This window comes from Bidens hawaiensis, unplaced genomic scaffold (assembly GCF_021521415.1).
Source record: "Bidens hawaiensis isolate Kalapana, Puna unplaced genomic scaffold, B.hawaiensis_p1.1 tig00037431_1, whole genome shotgun sequence".
Taxonomy (NCBI): Eukaryota; Viridiplantae; Streptophyta; class Magnoliopsida; order Asterales; family Asteraceae; genus Bidens; species Bidens hawaiensis.
In genome coordinates, this window is record NW_027496539.1 from 160,094 (window position 1) to 180,776 (window position 20,683).

The following is a 20,683-nucleotide window of genomic DNA, read 5'->3' on the forward strand; positions in this document are numbered from 1 at the left end:
GGTTAAGTATTAAAAACGTTTTCACGTGTCCTTGTGTTCGATACTCGGACTTCCTTAGGTCTATACTATTAGTGATCGGTACACTTGCCGGTTTTGCGTGGTTTCTTTAGGAGTCTTGTTTTATAAATTTAAAGCTTAGTTGTGAGTTACTTAGAAAGAGTATTCATTATACACACATCAATATGCGGGTTGCATGCAGGACCACAAATGGTTGTGGCAAAGATCACCAACGCCGTCTATTACTAGCCAGGCATGCATATGGACGTCGTAACATAATTAAGAAATTGCGATCCATGGAAACGACATGCACCAAACTCCCTCAGACCCAAGAACAACCAGATCCCAGTGTCCGCTGCGTGGTCATTCCAAAAATGGGCCATCGACATAATGGATCCATTCCCTGAAGCGCCCAGAAGGGTAAAATTCTTGATAGTGGCAATTGATTACTTCACGAAGTGGATCGAAGCAAAACCCTTATCCTCGATCAGCACAACTGTTGTCAAGAAATTGATCTGGGAATTCATAATATGTCGTTTCGGTCTACCACAAACGATTGTCAACGATAATGGCACCCAGTTTGTAGACAAAACCCTTCCGGAATGGTTCGCATAACTTCATGTGATACAAATATTCACATCAGTGGCACATCCACAAGGAAATGGCCAAGTAGAAAGAGCCAACACCACCATTTTGAAAGGGGTAAAAGCAAGATTGGGGCAGAAAAGGGAAATCTGGGTAGACAAATTGCCACACGTCCTTTGGGCATACAGAACGCTGAAGAGACGAGGTCATGGCGAAACATCATTCAGCCTCATTTATGGCACAAAGGCAATCATACCGGCGGAAATAGGACTCCCCTCCGCCATGGTACTCTTAGCCGAGAGAAACAATGAATCTGAGCTGTGCTTGTATTTAGACCTGCTCCAAGAAAGAAGAGAGTTGGCAGCAATTAAAGAAGAAAATACAAATGCCAACTCGAAAAATACTACAATAGCATAGTAAAAACAAGCATGTTTAAAATCGGTGAATATGTGTTCCGTGACAGAGAAGCATCAAACGCGGAACCACCAAGAAAATTGGCACCAAAATGGAAAGGCCCTTACGATATTTCCCAGATATTGGGCAAAGGTGCATATTTCCTAGAAAATTTGTATGGGTCACCAATCCCAAGGACATGGAACGCAGCGCAACTGCGGAAGTGTTATTTCTGAAATATAGAGGTCATGTATTAAACGGGCCAAGGACCACTTTTTGTTTTAAGATTAACGAAATCTTTTCTTATTATTTATCTTTTCAAGCATATTCTTATGACGTTTGATAGTAAACGCGTAACAGAAAAGAAAACATGAAAATATCTGACAATAAACTAAAAGGATTACTTTATCATTATCAAGCGGAACATAAAGTCCGCATACAAAAGACAGTGAGACGGAAAATAACACGCGAGACATCTAAGCCCACAACCAAAAGTCTTACATAACATTGGAAAATACATCAAACGATTAAAAGGGCAAAAATCGGAGCATTAGAGTCTGCAACCCTACCAACACAACACACACTAAACTACGAGGTCACTCGTAGTCAATAGCCTCTTCCTCTTCATGCGCTCCATCACCTTCACCGTCATACCACCAACACCGCTACTTCCACCATGACCAAAAGGACAGCCAAGCACTGTAAATGCAGCCTTATGTTGAATGAACCCATTGGGTCTCTCAGCTAGCTTGGTAACCATCCCGACCACAATAAAGTTCAAGTTTTCATAATTCAACTGCAGATTGTTGTAACGTTGTTCAAAATCGATATCACTCATAGGGAAGTCGGTAAGTGGACAGCCAGAAGCAGCGAGATGATGAGCCTCTTGAAAAACCGCCTTAAGGCCAGACTCGCGAGCAGTAGCTAGTAATTCCACAAGGCAGTCAGTAAGTTCGGGGCCATCCATGACAACGTCAACTATCTTGAAAGAAAGAAAGGAAGAAGAGATGAAAAAGAAAGCCTAAGAAAAATAGGGAAAAATACGTTTAACATACCTCGTGGACGAAGTCGGTCATCAGCCACTTATGGTCCGCCTGCAAGGTCTGAACGGTAAGGTAATTCATAAGGAGCTGATCCGATTGGCCATCCCCGACGGCTTGGAGAACCATATTCTCTTTAACCAAACATGACAACTGGGCATCCTTAAAGGCAACAACCGCCGTCAATTCATCTAACTCGGCTCATACACGAACCAATTCTTCATTTTTACCTTAAACAACAACATCACGGGCAACAAAGAGTGAGTAAGATCAGCTATGAGAGTGTCTTTATTTTTAATGATGGCCTCATGGTCCACCGCCTGCTCTTGTGGCTTGGCAAACAAATCTTTCGACACCTCAAGCTCGGACTCTACCCTTTGCAGCTTATCCCGAGCACCCTGCAAACGATTTTTTTCACGATTCTTCCCAACATTTCATGGCCTCCCCATGCGCGGATTGAATAATAGCCAAATCTTGACGGGCTGTAGCCAAGTTTCATTCAGCAGTGTGCGCCTCATGGCGGTGATTCTCAGCATCTTGCAACAACTTCAAACGATCAACGTTCAAAGCAACCCAGTCATCCTTCATTACCACCCACTCATGAACAATCTCATGAGTCGCAGACAGAGAGCGAACAGTTCCGCGGATGTAATCATCATACGGATTACCCCGAGGGCGACTTTGTTGATACACAACTTTTGCAGGTGGAAAGCAATGACCGAGAAAGTCTTGGCAAACACCGAGGTCTTGAAATATTTAATGGGGGTGAGCCCCAGAAAGGAACATAAAATCTCAAGTCATCACGAGGAAGAGGTCCAATGAAAGGACGCTCGCTTCCATCATCATCATCATCATCATGACCGCCATTTCCGCCACCATAACCAAGGCCACTTGATATACATCTATTTATACATCTCGAATCCCTTGTAAAGTTATGTATACTTAAGTTTTTGAGTTCGGTTTAGTTCGTGTTTTGTTCTTCTTTTATTAATTTAGGTTTAGAGTCAAGTTTATTCTATGTTTATCGTGTTTCAGATCTTTTGGTGTCTTGCATGTTAAAGCCTAATTCTTTCTATCATTTCATGTGAAGTTTATGTTCATTTTTGCTCGTCAATGGTTATATGATTACTTCACTTAGTGTTTTGATTTTTTTTCATATAGACAGTGGCTTGCGAGTTAAGGAAAAGAAGTTCTAGAAGGTTCCTATCGTTGCTTAGAATTCAAGGAAAAAGATTACACAAGATTTAGCATGATTAAGTAATGAAATAAAAAAAAAATTCGTGCCACCTCCCCATACACGCCGCGCCGCGCGGCCAGGGAGGACAAGCCTGGTCGCGCGACGCCTAGACCTTCTGTTCAGCAATTTTCGCAAGTTAAGGCCCAGCTCGTACTATATAAACATATCATTATAAACCTAGACGAGGGGAGGAGTGATTCCAGCCGATTTTCCAAGGGAAGGAGCAAGAGATTGAAGGTTTTTGGAGGGTGGTTGCATTAGAGATCGAGAAGCTTTCATTCAATCAATCCAGGAAGGAGTTTTAAGGGTTTTATCGCTCTACTTTCTCCGTTTTTGTTATTTATCATGATTCTCTTTTGTTTTCTTTGTTTGGGATTATTTTTAAAAATGATTCTACGCTAGACTTCATGTCTACCTAGGTTTGATGAACATGTTTTGATTTGATTCTTGCTTTGGATGATTGTTTTGATTATGGTTTCGTTATATTAATAGTAAAGACTTCATTTTGCTTTCATGATGCATATGAGTGTTTGTTATCTTGATTGATTGTTAACTATTGCTTACATAGATCTTTTATCTCTTGATTTTGTTCTTTAGATTTAGGAATTATGTTTAATCATTATTTGGTGTTTTGATTATTTTGATTGAATAGGCCTATTAAATCATAGAAGCTTGTTGATAGTTGGTTAGGGTTATAATGTTCTGCTAAATTCCAATAGCTTTGAGGTGAGGAGTTGTTCATGTGTCTTGGTCAATCGCATTCTAGGTTAGATTAGTGATAATATTCGTGCTTGGTTATTGTGTTGAACCTTGTTCATGATGTCGTGTTTAGTTTATCAAGTTATCTAGGGTTTAGTGTTTCGTGAGATTGCTTGCCTATGATACTATTAATTAACCCTAATTGATGACTTTGAGGAAATCAATCCAACTGATTGCTTGATAATCTAATAATTATTCTTTGAGATTTTGTTTGATTAGATCAAGGGTCCTTTAGGGTTTGTTAGATGAATATGTTTAGAAATCAGTTTCCATATCATGTTAGTTGTCCATTGCTTGATGATTGTTGATGCATGAGATTCTTACCGAGGTAGATTCCTTCACTTATTGGTTTCAATCTTGTGATTTATTGCTTGTTTCTAGTTTACTTGTTCATTTACTTTCTTAGTTTAATCTTAGTTTAAAAACCCCCTTAAAACATTAATAATAAATAGCCGTGTCATAAATCGAGTCTAATTAGTTAATTTACGTAATTTATAGAGTCCTGTGGGTTCGATATTCCGGACTCACTTAGCTTTAGTACAATTGATCGGTTCACTTGCCAGTGTTTTGCGTAGTTGAGTCTTAGGTCTAGTTTTTATTACTTGTTTAATTTAGTTGATATTTAATTGACTGTTTTTAGCACATCAAGTTTGCTCACCGATACCGACATCGCCGACTACAGGATCAACCCGGCAGCGGAAGTATCCTGAAAGTTCGAACGCGGAGCAGTAGGCTGGCGCTGATTCATAGCTTCAAGGGCTTGAACAATTTCATTCTCATTCTCTTTCAACCTCGCCTCCCTCAAGAGTGAAGGAGATCGAGGAAACATGCGAAGAGGACTCTCTTCAACGCTAGGAGGCGGGGAAGGCGATCGAACAACTTTTTCTTTCAACTTGGGTCCACCAGACGGCCCATCATCGGTTTTCTTCAAAGAAACTATGAATAAACAAAATAAGAAAAAGAAATATAAATGAGTAAGAGAGTCCAAGAGTCAAACCTGCAGTCGAGGCGGATTTTTCCGCGAGTTTCTCACTGAGTTTATCCTTCTTTCGGATGGGAGAAAGAAGACCCAAATTAAGCAAATTCAAAGAGACAGCAGGTTCCTCAACATGTTTCACAGACTCAGAAACAGTAGGCTCAACATTCACATTACCAACCTAAGGAGATTCATGTGGCACAGGCTCAACAACGGGACTATCTTGACAATTATTCTTCTTGCGGGGCATCTTGCCAAGAGAACTGCTGCGATCAACAGACTCTTGAGGCACGGGACCTGTCAAAAGCAACACACACCATCCGCAGAGAGTCCATAGAGTCCTCACTACTTGACAAGATCATCAACACTTGACAAGAGTCCTCACTACTTGACAAGATCATCAACACACCATCCGCAACCATTGCAATTAAAGGTCGAGGATTAAGGCCGGCTCACCAGCACCTTCAGCACCAACCAACGAAAACACAAAGTACTCTCGAGTTTCATCAAGAATAGGGGTCTCCCCCAGCAGATCCCGCCAAGTCGTCACCCCGGGTTCATCCTCATAGAGCGAATTAATAACACTACCCATGCCTAAAAGTAACAATATAAAAATCAGAAAAGGTAAATACCATGCGGAAAGTAAAAAACACTCACATAAACCATCGCAGCCATAGATAGGAGTCTTGTGAGGCCGGGACCAGATCCTACTCATCCCAGCAGCGACTAGAGCATACTATTGAATATAACAAAGAGGATTCTCCAGTGCACTAAGAGTTTTATACCAAGATTGATCTTGGAAGTCACGTGGAGGATCGTCATCAATGGGAATGGACAGATCACGGAAGGTCATTGATACAGGAAGGGCGCTGACACTGATAAAAAAGAAGCGTTGTTTCCACTCATGAAGACTCTACGGAGCCACCCCAACAAAAGTCACATCCTTATCACGAAGGAGAAAACCATACCAACCACCCTTGGTATACATCTTGTAAAACACCATAAACATGTCAACAGAGGGAGTGATACGTAGACTACGGCAGCAGAACTCAAAGTGGCGTAAACGCATCATACCCAGTAGATGAATCTGGGTAATATGCAACCCATAGTGAAATAGGATTTCACGATTAAATGTGGTAATGGGAAGACGAAAATTTCCATGCCCAAAAAACTCAGAAAAAGTAAGCTTTCCTGGAAGAGCATCCATGGCGGTGCTACCCCTAGACGGAAATTCCGGCTCTCGAGCCGGAGAAATATGTTAGGATGAAACAATGGTCTCATAGTCAGACCAACGCCATTTGATAACAACTTCTCGGATAGAAGATTCACCACTCTTTTTCTTTCTTTTTCCCTTGGTAGACTTCTTGGCGGCCGATGATGAAGCCATTAAAACTAAGAAGTATGAGAAGAAGTGTGAGAGAAATAAAGAAAGGAAAGAGGAAGATGGAGAGAATAGCGAAAGGTTATCCTATATATATATATTGAACCCCAGAGGCAGTTAAAGTTAGAATGGAAGTCTCCAAATTAATCGACAGCCAATGAGAAAGTAACACGTCACGCGGGATGTTAACGCTGTCAGAGCAAGTGGGCGCGTGGGAAACACGCACGCACAGTCGAAAAGATAGGTCTAACGCAAACGCCGTCTGGCGTCTGACGGAAGAGGTCTGTTGGAAGAAAAGATCACACTGGCGTCAGGAGATTGGGATGTTAGTTAGAAGATTAGTTACTTTTCCAGAACAAATTTAATGCTACCCAATAGTGGATTCGCGAAAAAGATATCGCGAAAAGTCTCACCTGGAAAAATGAAAAATTGCAAATAAGAGGTTATCCAAAAACCTACAAGGGCCCACGGATCAATAACCAGAGAAACCTTGGAAATGCAAAAATTGTCAAAGAGTTAATTCAGGCAAAGACGTTTAATTGGAATGAAGCCTGGTCCAAAAACATCGCGACAACTCAACAAAGTAAACCACAAGGAGTACGCGCAATAACGTTGGACCAAACAAAATGCTAATCAAGACAGTCAGTTTGCATAGAACAAAAGTTAAGTGAAAGAGGAACCCAAAAATCTAGAGGATGAAAATGGACACCAATCACTCATTTATACCCGAAGTAATAAATGAGGTAGTTGGACAGCTGGAGATCCGTTTTAGAAGCAACCAATAAGAGGCAGCCACGGGCTGCAAAAGTGAAGAAATTTAAGGCGACGGCATGCAAAGACATTTATACCCACCTGGAGTAAATAAGCAGCAGTCTAATATGCAAGGTGACATCACCGCAGCTAGGACATAGACACGACCCTCATTTACTGCCGCCATAAGTACCCACTTGCTTGATCACCAAAAACGAGAAGCTAGGAAAGAATAAGTCCAATACTCCACCCGCAGAATACAACAACGAAAGAAACAATGGACTAGGGTACTTGAGGGGTTAAGGTCTAAAACACTTCATATTCACAAAAGGATAACATGGTTAATTTGTGGAAAGGGAATCTTCCGCGAAAAAGTCAAACCCCACCTCAGGAGATAACCAAAAGACAATACGAGCAGAAAGAACAGCGGAAGTGCTGCCACAGGTAGGACACGTGGTGGAGTACCATTGAGTAGTATCAACTGGCATATGGGTGCACGATGGACCAATGAGAATGAGCCAACGCCGCAGTCGTACCAAAGGAGAAAATGGCGGAAATGTCGCATGGTACAAAACTCTACATGGACGCACGATGGACCAATGAAAATGGGCCAACGATGTACCTGCACCAAAAGAAAGAATACCATTAGCCAGACTGTCCAACCAATCAGGACGAGTTGTCATGCTCAACCATAATGGGAGAAGCTTCCATTGAGTGGGACAGCTGGCCCAACCTTCTCCCCCTTTCGGCTATAAATACAGACGATAATGTAACGGTAAAAAAGGATTCTAACTTCTAAGCTCTCTCACTCCTTTAAATATATTCATACCACTTACCATACTGATTCTCACGCCGGATGGTGGTTACGAGAAGACCCCCTACTCCCCTTCTCGTAACGAGGTCACGGTGTTCATTTTGCAGGTGTACGGTTTGTTAGGGCTTACTCTTACTTATGTCGAGATAATGGGTTAAGCGATAGATTAAGCTCATCAGCTTGGTTTGATCTTTTGGTTAATCCCTGGACAAAGTATTGGGCCTAGCCTTATTGGGTTAGATTTAGTGTTTGTTAAATAGTCATTATGTAACTCAAATTGTAGTGTAATGAATGAAAAATTTTTATAAATGGGAAAATGAAAGTGATGAAATGATTTATAGGAGAGAGAAATTTTTTTGGGTTTTTAGGTGTTCCGTCATTTGAAATAGCGGAACCAACCATCGTTGCAGAGCGTGTCAGAAACGGTCCGGTGAGCAGGAGGTTTTCTTGTGTTCCGCCATTTGAAATGACGGAACACAACTTTTACCCCTTTATAGCCTGCTCCTATACATTTGTCTCACTTCCGCCATTTGAAATGGCGTAAGTTAATAGCATAGATACCTGACACATCTGACAAGAGCTTATTGACCACACTATTCACTTCCGCCATTTCAAATAGCGGAAGTGAACAGCACTGACATTTTATGACATTGACAAGACTTTTGCTTTTGACCACACTATTCACTTCCGCCCTTTCAAATGGCGGAAGTGAACAGTGCTGACATTTTATGACATCGACAAGATTTTTATGTTTTTGATCTTTTTTACTACACTGTTCACTTTCGCTATTTCAAATGGTTTAAGTGAATAGTACTGGCATTATATCAGTGTTTTGAAACCCGGATCGGCTGGTCAGACCGGGACCCGATACGTAATCCGGTACGGTCCGCATCATATAGCTCGTTTTCTAATAACCCGGCAGGGTTTGACGGTTCGCGGTTCGACCGGAACCGGTGAATCGCCGGCCGAACCGGTAAAACCTATATTTTATAAATCAAAAATCGTAGCCGGGATTCAATTTCTTGCAACTGGCGAGATGAATGCCTTAAGAAAGAAGCCTTATACCAACCAACCAAGTTCAGGTTATGTTTCTTAAGAAGAAACTTATATCTTATATAGTTAATTAGTAAGAACTGGATAAAACATAAATGAAAATGAATTCTAGTTTGATTGGACAAACCAAGCTCATTCAACATAATTTATGATTATAAAATTAAATTAAAGCATTTGAAGAGTTGAATACCAACAATAACTTCAAGTCTTCATCCATTTCCAAGAAAAAAACATGATAATTAACGTTGTATTTAATCCCCAATAGATCGAATTTACATCTTGCATCTACATAGTTGATTTCTTATACAAGTTATATAAAAAAAAGTTTGGTCATGATAAAAAAAACAAATATATATATATAGGTATATATCTAGGTATATATATATATATATATATATATATATATATATGACGTTATCCGGGTCAAACACCGGTCCGCCCTCCCGGGTCGGTCCGACCTTTGACCCAGTAAAGCGTTCGGGTCGGGTCTGAAAACATTGCATTTTATTAATTTTTTAAATAGGTAATATCTTAATATTTAAATTAAAATATTATAGGTATGGTTAATAAACAAATTATACTACTCACTTCCGCCATTTGAAATACCTATATATAGCTATGATTAATAAACAAATTAATAAAGAAAATGAAAAAATAAATTACCTATTAAATTATACTTTTTTTAATTTTAATTACCTATGATATTTTTATTATAAAATATTTAAATTATACTGCTCACTTCCACCATTTGAAATGACATGAGTGAATAGTATGGTCAAAAAGCAGAAAAGTCTTGACAAATGTCATAAATGTCGTTTACTTAAGCCATTTGAAATGGCGAAAGTGAACAGTGTAGTCAAAAATGTCAAAAACAGAAAAAACTTGTCAATGTCATAAAATGTCAGTACTGTTCACTTACGCCATTTGAAATGACGGAAGTGAACAGTGTGGTCAAAAGGGTCAAAAGCAAAAGTCTTGTCAATGTCATAAAATGCCAGTACTGTTCACTTTCGCCATTTGAAATGGCGGAAGTGAATAGTGTGGTCAACAAGCTCTCGTCAGATGTGTCAGGTATCTATACTATTCACTTATGCCATTTCAAATGGCGGAAGTGAGATAAATGTATATCGGAAGCTATAAAGGGGTAAAAGTTGTGTTCCGCCATTTCAAATGGAGGAACACATGGTAAATATGTCACTTCCGCCATTTCAAATGGCGGAAGACCAAAAAAACCATCGTTTCTGACACGCTCTCCAACGTGGTCGAGAATGAAGAGAGTACCAAAGTAAGATGGAAGATAACCTCGGAATTCATTCAATCCCATAAAGACACGCTAAAGGCGTGTTTGGATGAACAAGAGAAAAGGGAGAAGTGATGGCTGTGTAGACCCGCCTGTTGTTTAAAACTCCAAGCCAGGAAGGAGACGAAGGACTCAAGAATGCCTTTAATAAAGATTCGAGTACACTGCTGGAATCTCTCGTTACCCTTGTATCTTCGATCAAAGAGAAAGAGAAGGAAGGGCCGTCCTCGAACATACTGGACATGCCGTATCGACCCTCAGACACGTCGGACCTATCCAAATTCACTCGAAGAATAGTTGACGCAACCCTACCCCCAAGCTTCGATATCCGACCATCGTAAACAAATATGATGAGACTCAGGATCCTGAAGACCATTTGCATGCCTTCAGGGGAGCCAGAATGGTGAGTGGATGGTCCATGCCCGCGTGGTGTTTGATGTCCCCCCAAACCTTGACGGGGGGAGCCCGGAACTGGTTTGACAGCTTCGTGCCGGGAAACATCGACATCTATGAAGAGCTGAGGGGGAAGTTCCTGCGAAACTTCAGCCAACAGCGAAAGGCCATGAAAAACCCCAATGAGGTCTTACACATTCGAAGAAGGGACGAGGAAAATATAGAGAAAATTATGGATCAATATGTGGCTGAAAGCATGAACATTAAGGGAGTTCCGGAAGTTATAAAGATAAGCGGGTTCATAAATGGGGTAAGGTTCTCCCGACTCACTGAGAAATTGGGATAAGACTTCCCTGCCACTTTTGTCAAACTTATGGACCGGGTTCGAGCCTTCGTCAAAGGGAAGGACACCGGATCCAAGCTGAGGGAATGGGCAACTAATTGGGCAACCCCAAAATTGGGGAACGGAGGGAAAAACATTGGAGGGCAAGGTCCCAATAGAGGGAAGGCTTCGTTCGAGGGGGGCCATTTTACATCATATCGGCCGCCATTGAATCCCCCAACGTACTCGCCAACATCAACTTACCATCCACCTCGTTTCCTAGCCAGCCCACGTCCCAAGGGGTCCGGTATAGACCCTCAAAGTGAGAAATCCCAATTGGGAGGCGGAGACGTGTTAGCAGCGGACAAGACTAAAATACACCCCGAAAACATCATGTCCGTTCAAACAAGCTTACAAAGATAATCCCCAAGGGTACTGCAATTACCAAAAAAGCCACGGACATACCACTGAAAATTGTGTCCAGTTGAAAAAATTATGGGAGGCCACTTTGAAATCCGGGCAGCTTCCTCTTCCCTCGAAAGGGTCTCCTTCAAAGATTAAAAAAATTTGAATATAAACATTTTGTTGACATGATACGAAGAAGAGACAATGAAGAGGAGGATCCAGGAAGGGTTTCTAAAATGGGCAAGGTGGGATACACATCCACAAGCTCATAATGGATGAAGATGTCAATGTCATTCCCAGGTTTTGAAGAGGAAGAAGCCCGGGAGATGCCCCTCAATATTTCGGCAGGTGTGGCGGGACACCTCATGGATTGGGTCCATGTAGATAGAGGCAGTGGGGTAGAGGTCATATTTGAGCACTGTTTTGCCAAGCTCCAGGAAGAAATACGGAGCATATTGGAGGAAGACGTGTGCCCTCTGATGGGGTTCTCGAGAGAAGAAGTGGAACCATTAGGTTCCCTCACTCTTCCTCTAACCCTAAGGGATGGCGAAAAGATGCGAACGGTTAACCTTCGGTTCTCAGTAGTCTGGGCACCCTCTAAATATAACATCATCCTGGATACATGAAGTTCACTACCCCGAAAGGAGTGGCGATCATACGATCGTCAATAGATATAATAGCTAGCGTAGGGAGAGGGAGTCAAGCGAAGAAGAAACAGGAAGGAATAGAAGAATGAGTCCTTAACAGGGAGCATCCGGAACAGATAGCACGAATTGGGGCTCAACTGTTAGATAAAGGGAAGGCGGGCCTGAAGGAGGTATTGCTTCATAACATTGATGTCTTCGCATGGAAACATGAGGACATGACTGGGTCACCCGGAATCTGGTATAGCATAGTCTCGACGAGTTCCATTTGATGGAACCAGTCAAACAAAAGTAAAGAAGCCTGGGACCAGAAAAGTCAAGCAGTGCTCGAAGAAACCTGGAAGCTGCTACAAGCGGGAATTGTGCGCAAAGTGAAATAACCCCAATGGATATCAAATCCCTTGATGATAGCCAAATCTGATAATAGCTGGCGCATGTGTGTTGATTTTAAGGATCTGAACAAGGCATGCCCAATAGAGTCCTATCTCCTACCCGAAGTGGAAAAGAAGATAGAATCAATCTCCCAATTCCCTCTAAGGTGCTTCCTTGACGCATACAAGGGGTATCATCAGATCCAAATGAACCTTAAAGATGAAGAAAAAACGGCGTTCTACACCAATGAGGGGACGTTCTGCTATACCAAGATGCCTTTCGGTCTCAAGAACACGGGGGCGACATATCAACATTTTATGGATCGACTTTTTGATCAACAAAGGGAAAGGAATGTGTAAATATATGTGCACGACCTAGTCATTTAAAGCACCAACAAAGATGGAATGCTGGAGGACATCAAATAAACCATTCGTTTGACGTTGAGGATGGAAAGTTCTTGGGAGTGCTAGTAACCAAAGAAGGCATCAAAGCTAACCTCGAGAAGGTAGAAGCCCTACTTCAGATGAATACGCCGAAGAATATTAAAGAAGTCCATAGGCTTAATGGGAGATTGGAGGCTCTGAACCGCTTTCGGTCAAGGATTACGGAAAGGACCGTCCCATTCATGGTAGTTTTAAGGAGAAGTGTAAAGAAGAACAAATTATGTTGGGACGGATAGGCGGACAAGGCATTCCAAGAACTAAAGATGCATCTGTGTGAACTTCCCACAATCGTCGCCCCACAACTGGGAGAGGTGCTAATTCTCTACATGTCTCATACATATAGAACTATCAGCTCATTTCTTATGGTTGAAAGGGGGGAAGCCCAGATACCCATATACTTCGTCAGTCGCACTTTCAAAGGCCCGAAAGAAAGGTACTCGCCCATTGAAAAGCTTGTGTTGTCGCTCAATTACACAGCTAGGAAGCTAAGGCGATAATTCCAGGCTCACGTGAGACGTGTTTTAACCAATAGGCCCCTCCATCAAGTTCTCATGAGACCCAAGGTATTGGGAAGGTTGGCCAAGTGTGCGATAGAATTAGGAGACCATGCAATCGAGTATAGACCTCGAACCGCATTCACGGGATAAGTTTTGGCTGATTTCATCACCGAGACAACTTCTCTAGAAAGCGATGAGCTGTTGATCCAATAAATAATTACTGAAGATCTTCAAGTTGAAGTATCGAACTGTACCGATGAGCCTCTCTGGGATCTTTACACCGATGGAGCCTCCAATGAAGATGGTAGTGGAGCGGGGCTCATCCTCATCAGTCCTGGAGGTATTGAGTTGACATATGCGGTATGACTGGACTTTCCCAGTACTAACAATGAAGCCGAATATGAAGCCCTTTAGGCAGGATTGAGGATGGCACAATAGTCAAAGCCCGACGAATCAGGGCACATGTAGACTCGTTACTGGTGGCCAACCAACTGAAAGGGGGACTATGGGCGAAAGATGCCAAGATGATAGAATACTTGAAGAAAGTGAAGGAGTTACTACAAGGGTTTAAGAGTCCAAGGTCTTACACATCTCTCGGGGACTCAACAAAAAAGCTGATGCTCTGAGCAAGTTAGCGTCGGTAGCTTTTGATCATTTGGCCAAAGACGTCAAGGTAGACACTCTCAAACAATCGTCAATAGGGGAAGTGACAGTAGCCCATGTGGAGACGCCTGGGGAAAGCTGGATGACCCATATACTCCTGTACCTGTGTTGGTGCATTTTGTGACCATCGCTATGCAATTCCGACTAGTTGGGGAGAAGTTGTGGAGTTAGAACAACTTCACGTGTCAGGACAAGTTCGACGTCTGGCCCAAGCCCAAGCCCGCGAGTTTGTGCATCTATATATACGTGTGTCATGTTTAGGGTATGGGGTTGAGAAAAAGTTAGTAGTTCAATTGTCAGTTGTTTAGTTGCATAGAGAGAAACAGAAAGAGAGAGTCGCGTGGGCAGACCCGAGGTAGAGCTCACCTCGGGCCGGCCGTGTTTTGTTTTCTCGTTCGGTATGTAATGCGTTTTGAATATTATATAAAGGATCTGCAGATTCGTTTATTTCGTTCGTGTGTTTGTTTGTCTGTGTGTAATCATGTTCTTCGTCTCCAACACCATAAACGAGTCTAGGAGGATTCCGCACTCCTAGACATCGTGCAGATCTCGTATCGATCACCATCGCACCGGGGACTTACAAGTGGTATCAGAGCCGTAGGCTCTTATGCTATGGTTCGAGATCTGCGTTTTGGTGTTTTTGACACGTTTTAGATCTGATTTTAGTTTGGGAAGACGGAAACGGCGAAGTTACAGGGTTTTGGCGAAGTTTTCGATCGAATTTTAGGGTTTTGGAAAAGTTAGTAGGTGGTGAAGTGAAAGCCATGCGAAGTTAAAGCCAGGTGAAGTTATAGCCTGGCGAAGTTAAAGTCAGGCGAAGTTATAGCCTGGCGAAGTTAAAGTCAGGTGAAGTTATAGCCAAGCGAAGTTAAAGTCAGGTGAAGTTAATGCCAAGCAAAGTTAAAGTTTGGTGAAGTTAATGAAGGGCGAAGTTAACAAAGGGCGAAGTTATCTGATGGTGAAATTATCAGGTGGTGAAGTTAACAGATGGTGAAGTTATCTGGTGGTGAAGTTATCAGCTGGTGAAGTTAAAGAGGGGTGAAGTTATCAGGTGAAGTTCACAGGCGAAGCTATGCGATGTTCACCCATAGGTCAGTCTAACGATATGTTTCCTCTCCTCCGACGTTCAAGATATGATTATCCAAAAGAAAAAAAATTCGGGAAGTTTTCTTGAACGAAAATTTTCATATGTCATTCATATGAAGAGAGGATCATTGAGGAAAAATTTGGTGATAATATTTTCATGGAGTTGACCAACTGAAGAAACTCAATTTTGTTCGGGTTTTCGTCATTACTGGATCGTGTTCAAAGCATATTATTTATGTTATTTTCAAGGCGTTCGAGACTTGGATCCTGAAAACGTGGGATACGAGCATCCGAGATGCTTATTTATTAAGGTGAAAATTTTTGAACAAGTTGGATTTAATCGGGAAATAAATTGTTTAAGCTCTCAACTTGAAAACGTGGGATACGAGTATCTGGGATACTTATATATTAGGGGTGAGCTACTTAAATAATTTCATTCTCAGAAATAATAAGAAAGTCATTTGATCGTTATCCCTGGTGATTGAAGATGCTTCGGCTTTATTGGGTTGATTCGTGAAGATGCGAGACATGGTTCAACGAAGTTTTTGATATCATAAGTCAAGGGAGGTTTGATATCAAATGAGGAAACTCGTTATATATTTATGGTCAAGTGTGCTAGATTCTGTCAAGGTAATTTTGTGATGAAACTGATCACCTATTGTTGAGTAGTTGAGGATTGAACCTTATCTTACAAACTGAATGGTTGAGATGATCGATTAGGCACCGGGATGCAGGTCAAAGATCTCGATCGATATAGTTTGGAGGGGCTTACACTGAAGGGGAGATCTAATATGGAAGACGCCGGGTGATTGGTAGATTTGTGAAGCTACAAGACAGTTTCAGACACGGCTGGTTAATGACAGGATTGATGTTGCATGTATATGTGAAGTTCAACCTTGAAGATCACAGTGCAATGTCTGAAGATCGAGTCCTACAAGAAGAAGAAAACAAAAGATCATCAGTTAAGGGGGTGCCTGTTGGTGCATGTTTTGTAACAGATGATCTTTAGTGTTTGTTAGAATTGAGAGCAACGGTCAAGGGGGAGTCTGTTGGTGCATTTTGTGACCGTCGCTATGCAATTCCGACTAGTTGGGGAGAAGTTGTGGAGTTAGAACAACTTCACGTGTTGGTGAAGTTAGAACAACTTCACGTGTCAGGACAAGTTCGCCGTCTGGCCCAAGCCCAAGCCCGCGAGTTTGTGTATCTATATATACGTGTGTCATGTTTAGGGTATGGGGTTGAGAAAAAGTAGTAGTTCAATTGTCAGTTGTTTAGTTGCATAGAGAGAAACAGAAAGAGAGAGTCGCTTGGGCAGACCCGAGGTAAAGCTCACCTCGGGCCGGCCGTGTATTGTTTTCTCGTTCGGTATGTAATGCGTTTTGAATATTATATAAAGGATCTGCAGATTCGTTTATTTCGTTCGTGTGTTTGTTTGTCTGTGTGTAATCATGTTCTTCGTCTCCAACACCATAAACGAGTCTAGGAGGATTCCGCACTCCTAGACATCGTGCGGATCTCGTATAGATCACCATCGCACCGGGGACTTACAACCTGCAAGGGGGAATCGCGCCCGAGGATAGATAAGAGGCGCGTCGACCCAGGATCCGGGCACTCCAATATGAGGTAATCGAAGGGGCATTATACAGAAGGTCCTACTTAGGACCCTCACTCAAATGCATAGACTACACGAAAGCCGAATATGTCATCCTAGAGATTAACGAAGGGATAAGTGGGATGCATATGGGGGCGAAGATGTTGGCGGCTCGATCCATGAGAGCTGGATACTACTGGTCAGATATGTTCCTAAGTGCCCTGAAAGAGATACAAAAATGTGATAGTTTTCAAATCTACGCTCCCATCACTCGTCAGCCGAAGGTCAACCTCATCGATGTCAGTTCGTCGTGGCCATTCCAGAAGTGAGGGGGGGGGGTTGATATAGTGGGTCCTTTTCCCGAAGGGTCAAGGAAGGCCAAGTTTTTAATTGTGGCCATTGACTATTATACAAAATGGGTGGAGGCCAAACCTCTGGCAACCATCACGAGACAACAAGTGAAAAGGTTTGTTTGGGAAAACATCTTATGTCGTTCTAGGATCCCTCACTCTATCGTGAGTGATAATGGGAAGCCGTTCGTAGGGGTTCTCTTCCGAGAATGGTGTCACCAATTGAAAATTAAGCAAATCTTCACATCTGTCGCTCACCCTCAAGCCAACGGAAAAGTAGAAAGGGCAAACCGGAGTATCGTTGAAGGAATAAAAACAGGCTAGGGCGACAGAAAAACTTGTGGGTAGAGGAGTTGCCCCATGTTCTATGGGCTCATCGGACAATACTTAAGGTCAGCAATGGAGAAACCCCTTTCAGACTAACTTACGGGACCGAAGCCATGATACCCATTGAGATCGCTTGCCAACTAACCGAACCCAAATGACATATGAAGAAAATGAGCAAGACCTCAGGCTGAATCTAAACCTGGCCGAGGAAAGAAGGGAAATGGAAGCTCATAGAGAAGTCGAATACAAGAAAAAAAATGGAAAAATACTACAATTCAAGGATTAGGGAGGTCAATTTCAAGGTCGGAGATTTGGTTGTGAGGGAGAACGAAGCAAGTAGGCAGGAGGATGAGCGGAAGTTAGGGCCCATATGTGAGGGCCCCTATCAAGTCATTTGGGCCGGGGAGAAAGGCTCATACAAGTTAGCATATCACTCAGTAGAAGAAGTCCCTAGGACTTTGAACTCCATGCAATTAAGGAAGTGCTACGCTTGAACCCCCGAGGGGGTAAGAAAAGGAGGCGCGTCAAGCCAAGAATATAACATTTTGTGATATCAAAAGGGCTACACAGCTCCAAGATGAAACATGAGTATTCCATAATAACCACTCCGCGAGGACATTTACACATGGCAACCAACTTTCATTAGTATTTTTGTAATTTATATGTGTAATATGGAAATAACTCAATGACAAAGAAATTTTGTTTAAAAAAGCAAGTATGCGTTCACGTGTTAACACGGGATGATTCCCCACAAATTATCAATAAGAACCAGCCGAGCGATTCAACGGAGTTCGTCCTCTCTTCGGGAGATTAAATTAATGGGCCCATCCATATTATCAACATTATACCTCTATACCCGTAAGGGTATAGAGAAGGCCTCGTCGGTAGGCTATACGGTTAACCTAAGTAACAATGAGAGTCAAGTGACTCCAGAAATGATCACAAGCAAACACGATTAAAATATAACATACCAATAACACAAGTCTTACTTAGCCCCGAGAGGCATAATACTAGCATAAAGTCTGAACCTCTACGAGGTTGATGCATAATCAGTCATACAAAACATGAGAAATAAAGAAAGTAGTTCGTAAAACCCAGAAACACCAAACACACGTCAAACCCCATCGCCTTCAGCAAAGGAAGAAGGGGGATCCACCATGGAAGACAATGCTTTTATCTCATCAACAGAAATCCTAGGAGCAGCAGAACGTTGGGTTAAGATCGGAGGAACGTGATTGTTGTAGGCAACGAAGGCTTCCTCAGCTTCAGTCATGGCGGTCTTAGAAAACGAGTGGACTTCGAGGATGGGAGCTCCTTAAGAACTATGGTCATAACCATTTTTAAGGCCATGCTAGAATCCAGAAGCAAAGATCGCCCGATTCAGAACATCTCGCACCTGACAGGTTTCCCAGCACAACCTGGGCCTCTCATAAACCAACTTGAACTCCTCGGTCACCATCCATGTCCTATCCGCCTGAGCCTAACCCATGTCTCGCTACAACTTCTCGCACTCTTGACGGAGTTCCTCAATGAACTGATCTTGCTAAGCTTGGGTCATTTCAACCTCCTTCTTGAAGTCTTCATTTTGTGCTCGTTCCTGTCGAAGAATAGTCTCCAGCTAAAAACATGGTTCATCCCAAAGAAAGCAAAGTGGCCAATCAAGTATACACACCCCAAATCATTACAAAAAAAAAACAAAATAAAAACAAAAACAATAAAAAACAAACAAAGAAAAGAAGAAATGAGATGAGAAAGGAACACCAACCTCTTGAAGTTTTTCCTGAGCCATCTGGGAAGTAGCATACTTGGTCTTCAGTTCGACTACACGGCCTTGAGCAGCTGAGAGATCAGTTTTCAGCTGCGCAACCTGACTCTCAGAAATCTTCAAACCAGCTTCCAAACAAGACAACTCCAAGTTCTTTTCTTCTGCAAGAACAACCTTTTGCCCTAAATCTTGAATTTTTTGCTTATCTTTTTCCGCCTAACGTTTCAAACCGGCTATATCCTCTTGGTTTTGGCGCAAGATATGATCTTGTTGGGGAGTGTAGACGGAGGCTCCCACGACCAATTTCCATTTGGGGATAAAAACATTACTTGTTGAATAACCACCATAGTCCGAAACGGGAGGATCACTTGGTGGTGAGTGGATAATTTAAGGTGTTTCCCTTTAGAGTCAGCTTGAACATCTTTAGAGGTTCCCGCTTCGTGATTTCCTCCAGCAGGTGAGACAATTGGAAAGGCGAAGTCCGAATCCAAATACATGGCCTCATGGGAAGACTGGGGGGAGGTAAGGAAGATGATGCTTTACCCAAGTAGGGACGTTTGGAGCTTCGCAGCCTATCCTTTAGGGAAGTATCAAAGATATCCGAGAGTGGGTTTTTTCGTTTGGGAGTACCCTCAACAGGAGCTTTAGCAACAGCATCAGGAGCAGGAGGATCCATAGAAGCCGAACTCGCTGGAGCACTCATCTCGGAGCTAGTCGATGGAGACACGGGGAGCTTAACAAACTCCGTTGTTTTCAAAGAACCTTTCTGAAGGATTTCCATCAAGCTCATCTCTGCAAAAAATGAGTTCAAATATCAGTAACCAGAGACACACAACAAATCAAAATAAGAAAGCACACGGTAATAAGTGACCTCGGCTGCCCTCGAGCATAGTCGGACGAGTTGATGGATCAGGCCATATTTGGCTCAACCCGGCCATGTATAACAAGGGCTTAGGGTAAGTCACAGACTCCGTTTTATTATCAACTAGCATCTTGTACAAACCAGCCTGGCTCGCAGGAAGGCAAGGCGCAAAATCATTGATGGCAAAAGAAGAAAGACGAAGACGGTGAAGGCCTGGTGCAAAATTAGGAGAAACAAAGAAAAAGTTGTCCTTCCACTCTCGGGGGGTAAAAACCAGTGGGCATTTTTTAGTAACAGGAAGGGTATTTCTCTATCGAATGTCGTTCGAAAGTGAACCAGTCGCCATCGGTTTTCAAACGGTAAAATCGACGGAATAAAGGTACTGTGGCACAACCCCCCATGGCTCAACAAGCGATATCGAAATGGGTCACTCATAAAAACCCAAGTGGATGACCTTGAGAAAACCCTAATCGGTGATGCTTCAACAGGTCCGTATGGAAGTCGGTAAGCGGGTATCGGATGTTAGCGCATTCAAGGTTCTTGGTGTATAAAACTATGAGGTTTGGGACTTTAGGCGGCTGATCGCCTTTTACCTGGATTAGGCAGTATATGAGAAAGAGACAACGGAATGCGGTATTTCGAGCTTAAAGAGAGCATATTCTCTTGAGTGAGTGAAGT